The sequence below is a fragment of the Choloepus didactylus genome, chromosome 3, assembly GCF_015220235.1.
Source record: "Choloepus didactylus isolate mChoDid1 chromosome 3, mChoDid1.pri, whole genome shotgun sequence".
Taxonomy (NCBI): Eukaryota; Metazoa; Chordata; class Mammalia; order Pilosa; family Megalonychidae; genus Choloepus; species Choloepus didactylus.
Genome location: NC_051309.1, coordinates 107,545,648 through 107,553,396, shown reverse-complemented (window position 1 = coordinate 107,553,396; position 7,749 = coordinate 107,545,648). Strand labels below are relative to the sequence as shown.

General features: G+C 37.8%; 1 pseudogene; it reads left to right on the top strand.

Moving 5' to 3' along the window:
• Positions 1 to 475: 475 nt before the first annotated feature.
• The window catches only part of LOC119530375, a 38,467-nt pseudogene continuing 31,193 nt past the window's right edge, over positions 476 to 7,749 (top strand).

The following is a 7,749-nucleotide window of genomic DNA, read 5'->3' as shown; positions in this document are numbered from 1 at the left end:
GTGGATAGTGACAGGTATAGGCAGCAGCAGCAGCAAAGGCATACTGTAGCATCCTATTGGCCATTTGCTGTTAGGAGTTGACCCTCAGCACATCACATGATGGTTGCTCTTCCTTCACATGAGCAACTAACTGAAGGACCTATATATGGCATAGGGTATCAGTCTTTTTCTCGAGTGCTGTAAAAAACAGGAGCCAATGCCTGGTTGAGACACACAATCAACAGTCATAAGATAAAACTCATTTCCCTCAACCCAGTGTTTATCATGGCCTATGCTGGAATCAAGACACTTGATTCCATTTAAGACATCCAGATATTTCTAGTCCAAAACACATGACCCAGAGCTACTTAAAGAGGGCCCCAATTCCATACTCCTGTCCCTAAATGCCACTTATTGAAACTTGCCTTAAGTTAGTTAAATCAATAACAGAGGTTCAGTAGGAGTCATCAAATGCAGTACAAAGCAGCACCGCTCAATGAGCAATCTTGCCAGCAGGCAGCAACACATCTCAAAGAGCATAGCAGCTAGCAAGCAGCAGTTCAAAATGCATGCTTGCCAGCAGGCAGTAAAACCAAAGCAAAAGAAGAAAGGCCTCAGTAATGATGGTCATTGCCTCAACACCCTGCTTGCTATGACAATTGTTGTGAAGTGAGATGGACCCCCACACACACCCAAAATTGATTCAAATGTCAAGATTGATGATGCCACTCATGCACCAAAAGATAATGAAGAGATTTGTTACTTATATAACAAGGCTTTCTGAGGAAAGCAGGGCAGGTTCTCAAGCCATTCCGAGTGGCTCTTTCTCTTCTGCATACATTCATTCTTTTCATAAAGGACTCCAGTAGTAGGATTAAGACCCATCCTGATTGAGGTGGGTCACACTTACTGAACTAGTCTCATCAAAAGGTCCTACTTACAATGGACTTATATCCACAGGAATGGATTAGATTTAAGAACATGTTTTTCTTGAGTGCATACAGTTTCAAGCCACCATATTCCACTCTCTGATACTCCAAAACACATGTTCTTTCTACATGCAAAATGCATTCATTCCATTACCATATCCCATAAGCTTTAAGTCATTTCAATAACAATACTAAGTACAAAGTCTCCTCAAATTCAGTTATGGGTGTAGGATGTAACTGTCCTGGGGCACAGTTCTCCATCTGTGGGCCTGAGAAACCTAGAGAACAAGCTATCTGCTTCCAATATACAATGGAGGGACAGGCACAGGATAAACATTCCCATTCTCATAGGGAATGGGAAGAAGTTACAGGTCCCAAACAATTCCAAAACCCCGTAGGGCATACTCCATTACATTTCTTTTCTTTTCTTTTTCTTACTGTGAAATACAACTTATATACAGAAATGTATATCCAGAATTGGGCCCAAATACAAACACACACAGGCACATATGAATTTAATGCAGGATTAGGTTTGCCTTTCACATTTGAGAAAGGAAACATGGATTATTCAATAATTCGTGTTGAAACAACTGAATGGTCATCTAGGAAAGAAAAGTAAGTTGAGTTGCTATCTCATTCCTTATATAAAAATGTATGTGTGTGTGTGTAGTATTTGAAGTTCTATAAGACAACTTGGGAGAACACTGCTCTATCTCAGAAAAGAGAGGAAATTTTAAGCAGTACAAAAAACCCCAGAAGACATAAAATAATATAGTAATAAATTGACTATTTAAAATTTTTTCACATTTTTTATTGTGAAATATAACATTGTTTGGTTTGCTAAAGTTGCCGTTATGCAAAATACCAGAAATGGTTTGGCTTTTATAAAGGGGATTTATTAGGTAACAAATTTACAATTCTAAGGCCATAAAAGTGTCCAAAGTAAGGCATAAGTAAGAGGATACCTTCACTGAAGAAAAGGTTGATGGCATCCAGAACACCTCAGTCAGCTGGGAAGGCACATGACTGGTGCCTGCTGGTCCTTTGCTCTTGGGTTGCATTTCAAGATGGCTTTCTCCAAAATGTCTCTGGGCTTCTGTCTCTCTTAGCTTCTCTCAGCTCTCTGCTTGGTTCTTCTAGGGCATTTCTCTCTAAGCATCCAAGAGTCCTCTCAGCTTCTCTGGGTCAAACTCTGGGCTTCATCTCTTAGCTTAGGATCTCCAAACATCTTTCTGTCTGCATTTCCAAGTGTCTGGGTCTGTGTTGGCTCTTAGCTTCTCCCAGGGTCAAACTCTGGATTACATATCTTAGCTTCTCTCCAAAATGTTTCTCTCAGCTTGTCTGAGCTTCTTTTCTCTGTAAGCTTTCTTAAAGGACTCCAGTGATCTGATTAAGACCAACCTGGAATGGGTGGGGTTGCACCTCCATGGAAACAACCTAATCAAAAGGTCCCACCCTAATCAAAAGACTAATAAGTCTTCCCCCACAGGATTGCATTAAAGAACATGGCTTTTGTGGAGGGCATAACAGTTTCAAACCAGCACAAACATATATACAGAAAAGCAATAACTTTCAAAGTACAATTTAACAAGTACTTAGAGAGCAAATTTCAAAGAATGCTATGAGTTACAGTTCCACAATTTCAGTTATTTCCTTATTGTGAAATATAGCATATAAACAGAAATGTGATAACTTTCAAAGTATAATTTAACAAGTAGCCATAGAGCAAATTTTGAAGCATGTCATTTGTTACAGTCCTGCCATGTCAGTTATTTCCTTGTATCTATTCTAGTACCCTAGAGACTAAAACAGAATTTATATAAAGATTCAGTTATTTGTAATCTTTTGTTAGATCCTATCTTGTCAGTTGCTACCCCTCTCTCTCATTTGGTCACTTAATCACCTCTTGCCTGAATTCTCAGGGGAATCATTGTCTAAAAGCCAAGTGAGTCATTACTGATATTTTCTTTTTGAAGAATTAATTCAATTTCATTGGAAGAGATCTAAGTTTTCTAATTCAAAATAAATATTTATTTGTTGTCTATGAAAGAGTCAAACAACCAAGTGATGTTTGATGGTGCCTCTAGGTTTACCTACAAGGGAAATTTTAATATATCACTTTGCTAATACAAGACCTTCTCTGAACACACAGTGATAAATGAAATCTCAGTTACCAAGACAAATGCTATTGCATCTATGGAGAAAGCATGCCTAAATAGCTGTAGTTTTTTTTTTTTTGTTTTGTTTTTTTTCAGTAGAGTTTTATAGACATTCAAGGCTAAGTCTCTGATAATATGGATACCTTCCTTCGATTTTTTTTTTTAATCATCATTTTATTGAGATATATTCACATACCACGCAGTCATACAAAACAAATTGTACTTTCAATTGTTTACAGTACCATTACATAGTTGTACATTCATCACCTAAATCAATCCCTGACACCTTCATTAGCACACACACAAAAATAACAAGAATAATAATTAGAGTGAAAAAGAGCAATTGAAGTAAAAAAGAATACTGGGTACCTTTGTCTGTTTGTTTGCTTCCCCTACTTTTCTACACATCCATCTATAAACTAGACAAAGCGGAGTTTGGTCCTTATGGCATTCCCAATCCCACTGTCACCCCTCATAAGCTACATTTTTATACAACTGTCTTCGAGATTCATGGGTTCTGGGTTGTAGTTTAATAGTTTCAGGTATCCACCACCAGCTACCCCAATTCTTTAGAACCTAAAAAAGGTTGTCTAAAGTGTGCGTAAGAGTGCCCACCAGAGTGATCTCTCGGCTCGTTTTGGAATCTCTCTGCCACTGAAGCTTATTTCATTTCCTTTCACATCCCCCTTTTGGTCAAGAAGATGTTCTCCATCCCACGATGCCGGGTCTACATTCCTCCCCGGGAGTCATATTCCACGTTCCCAGGGAGATTCACTTCCCTGGGTGTCTGATCCCACGTAGGGGGGAGGGCAGTGATTTCACCTTTCAAGTTGGCTTAGCCAGAGAGAGAGGGCCACATCTGAGCAACAAAGAGGCATTCAGGAGGAGACTCTTAGGCACAAATACAGGGAGGCCTAGCCTCTCCTTTGCAGCAACCGTCTTCCCAAGGGTAAAACTTATGGTAGAGGGCTCAACCCATCAAACCACCAGTCCCCTATGTCTGTGGTCATGTTAGCAACCATGAAGGTGGGGTAGGCAAATACCCCTGCATTCTCCACAGGCTCCTCAAGGGGGCACTACATCTTTTTTTTTTTTTTCCTTGTTTGTCTTTTTTCTTTTTTTTTTTTTTTTAACTTTCCCTTCTTTTTTAAATCAACTGTATGAAAAAAAAAGTTAAAAAGAAAACAAACATACAATAAAAGAACATTTCAAAGAGACCATAACAAGGGAGTAAGAAAAAGACAACTAACCTAAGATAACTGCTTAACTTCCAACATGTTCCTACTTTACCCCAAGAAAGTTACATAATATAGCAACATTTCAGTGAACTTGTTCCTACTACATCCATCAGAAATTAACAGACCATAGTCATTTCTGGGCATCCCCAGAACGTTAAATAGCTTATCTGTTCTTCTTGGATTATTGTTCCCCCTTCCTTAATTGCTCTCTACTGCTAGTTCCCCTACATTCTACATTAGAAACCATTTGTTTTACATTTTTCAAAGTTCACATTAGTGGTAGCATATAATATTTCTCTTTTTGTGCCTGGCTTATTTCGCTCAGCATTATGTCTTCAAGGTTCATCCATGTTGTCATATGTTTCACCAGATCGTTCCTTCTTACTGCCGCGTAGTATTCCATCGTGTGTATATACCACATTTTATTTATCCACTCATCTGTTGAAGGACATTTGGGTTGTTTCCATCTCTTGGCAATTGTGAATAATGCTGCTATGAACATTGGCGTGCAGATATCTGTTCGTGTCACTGCTTTCCGATCTTCCGGGTATATACCGAGAAGTGCAATCGCTGGATCGAATGGTAGCTCTATATCTAGTTTTCTAAGGAACTGCCAGACTGACTTCCAGAGTGGCTGAACCATTATACAGTCCCACCAACAATGAATAAGAGTTCCAATTTCTCCACATCCCCTCCAGCATTTGTAGTTTCCTGTTTGTTTAATGGCAGCCATTCTAACCGGTGTTAGATGGTATCTCATTGTGGTCTTAATTTGCATCTCTCTAATAGCTAGTGAAGCTGAACATTTTTTCATGTGTTTCTTGGCCATTTGTATTTCCTCTTCAGAGAACTGTCTTTTCATATCTTTTGCCCATTTTATAATTGGGCTGTCTGTACTATTGCCATTGAGTTGTAGGATTTCTTTGTATATGCAAGATATCAGTCTTTTGTCAGATACATGGTTTCCAAAAATTTTTTCCCATTGAGTTGGCTGCCTCTTTACCTTTTTGAGAAATTCCTTTGAGGTGCAGAAACTTCTAAGCTTGAGGAGTTCCCATTTATCTATTTTCTCTTTTGTTGCTTGTGCTTTGGGTGTAAAGTCTAGGAAGTGGCCTCCTAATACAAGGTCTTGAAGATGTTTTCCTACATTATCTTCTAGGAGTTCTATGGTACTTTCTTTTCTATTGAGATCTTTGGTCCATTTTGAGTTAATTTTTGTGTAGGGGGTGAGGTAGGGGTCCTCTTTCATTCTTTTGGATATGGATATCCAACTCTCCCAGCCCCATTTGTTGAAAAGACCATTATGGCTCAGTTCGGTGACTTTGGGGGCCTTATCAAAGATCAGTCGGCCATAGATCTGAGGGTCTATCTCTGAATTCTCAATTCGATTCCATTGATCTATATGTCTATCTTTGTGCCAGTACCATGCTGTTTTGGCAACTGTGGCTTTATAATAAGCTTCAAAGTCAGGGAGTGTAAGTCCTCCCACTTCGTTTTTCTTTTTTAGAGTGTCTTTAGCAATTCGAGGCATCTTCCCTTTCCAAATAAATTTGATAACTAGCTTTTCCAAGTCTGCAAAGTAGGTTGTTGGAATTTTGATTGGGATTGCATTGAATCTGTAGATGAGTTTGGGTAGAATTGACATCTTAATGACATTTAGCCTTCCTATCCATGAACATGGAATATTTTTCCATCTTTTAAGGTCCCCTTCTATTTCTTTTAGTAGAGTTATGTAGTTTTCTTTGTATAGGTCTTTTACATCTTTGGTTAAGTTTATTCCTAGTTACTTGATTTTTTTAGTTGCTATTGAAAATGGTATCTTTTTCTTGAGTGTCTCTTCAGTTTGTTCATTTCTAGCATATAGAAACATTACTGACTTATGTGCATTAATCTTGTATCCTGCTACTTTGCTAAATTTGTTTATTAGCTCTAGTAGGTGTATCGTCGATTTCTCAGGGTTTTCTAGATATAAGATCATATCATCTGCAAACAATGACAGTTTTACTTCTTCTTTTCCAATTTGGATGCCTTTTATTTCTTTGTCTTGCCGGATTGCCCTGGCTAGCACTTCCAGCACAATGTTGAATAACAGTGGTGACAGCAGGCATCCTTGTCTTGTTCCTGATCTTAGAGGGAAGGCTTTCAGTCTCTCACCATTGAGTACTATGCTGGCTGTGGGTTTTTCATATATGCTCTTTATCATGTTGAGGAAGTTTCCTTCAATTCCTACCTTTTGAAGTGTTTTTATCAAAAAGGGATGTTGGATTTTGTCAAATGCTTTTTCAGCATCTATTGAGATGATCAATTGATTTTTCCCTTTCGAGTTTTTAATGTGTTGTAATACATTGATTGTTTTTCTTATGTTGAACCATCCTTGCATGCCTGGAATGAACCCCACTTGGTCATGGTGTATGATTTTTTAATGTGTCTTTGGATCCGATTTGCAAGTATTTTGTTGAGGATTTTTGCATCTATATTCATTAGGGAGATTGGCCGGTAGTTTTCCTTTTTTGTAGCATCTTTGCCTGGTTTTGGTATTAGATTGATGTTAGCTTCATAAAATGAGTTAGGTAGTGTTCCATTTTCTTCAATGTTTTGAAAGAGTTTGAGTAAGATTGGTGTCAGTTCTTTCTGGAAAGTTTGGTAGAATTCCCCTGTGAAGCCATCTGGCCCTGGGCATTTATTTGTGGGAAGATTTTTGATGACTGATTGGATCTCTTTGCTTGTGATGGGTTGGTTGAGGTCTTCTATTTCTTCTCTGGTCAGTCTAGGTTGTTCATATGTTTCCAGGAAATTGTCCATTTCTTCTACATTATCCAGTTTGTTGCCATACAGTTGTTCATAATATCCTCTTATAATTTTTTTAATTTCTTCAGGATCTGCAGTTATGTCATCTTTTTCATTCATTATTTTGTTTATATGGGTCTTCTCTCTTTTTGATTTTGTCAGTCTAGCTAGGGGCTTGTCAATCTTGTTGATCTTCTCAAAGAACCAACTTTTGGTGATATTTATCCTTTCTATTGTTTTTTTGTTCTCTATGTCATTTATTTCTGCTTTAATCCTTGTTATTTCTTTTCTTGTACTTGGTTTAGGATTGGTTTGCTGTTCATTTTCTAGCTTCTTCAGTTGATCCATTAGTTCTTTGATTTTGGCTCTTTCTTCCTTTTTAATATATGCGTTTAGTGCTATAAATTTCCCCCTTAGCACTGCTTTTGCTGCATCCCATAGGTTTTGGTATGTTGTGTTCTCATTTTCATTCGTCTCTATATATTTAGCAATTTCTCTTGCTATTTCTTCTTTAACCCACTGATTGTTTAGGAGTGTGTTGTTTAACCTCCAGGTATTTGTGAATTTTCTAAGTCTCTGATGGTTATTGACTTCTAATTGTATTCCATTGTGGTCAGAGAATGTGCTTTGAATAATTTCAATCTTTTTAAATTTATT